We start from the raw sequence: 206 nt of genomic DNA, 5'->3' as shown, positions 1-206 counted from the left end.
TCCCCACATCCCCTGCACAAATCTCACGCCCTGTGTGCCCAGGGGGGCACTTGGGATGAGAGAGACCTGCGGGTGGGACCTGCAGCTGTAGGGACAATTGCCACATTGCAGCTCTGCCCTGTGCGCACACTGGTGCAAGGACACGCACCACAGCCTGGGGTGGGGTCCTGGTTCCAGGAACTACTTAGGGGTGTGATGGTCTGGGG

Source organism: Alligator sinensis, unplaced genomic scaffold, assembly GCF_000455745.1.
Source record: "Alligator sinensis unplaced genomic scaffold, ASM45574v1 scaffold427_1, whole genome shotgun sequence".
NCBI lineage: Eukaryota > Metazoa > Chordata > Crocodylia > Alligatoridae > Alligator > Alligator sinensis.
This window is presented reverse-complemented; position numbering follows the sequence as displayed.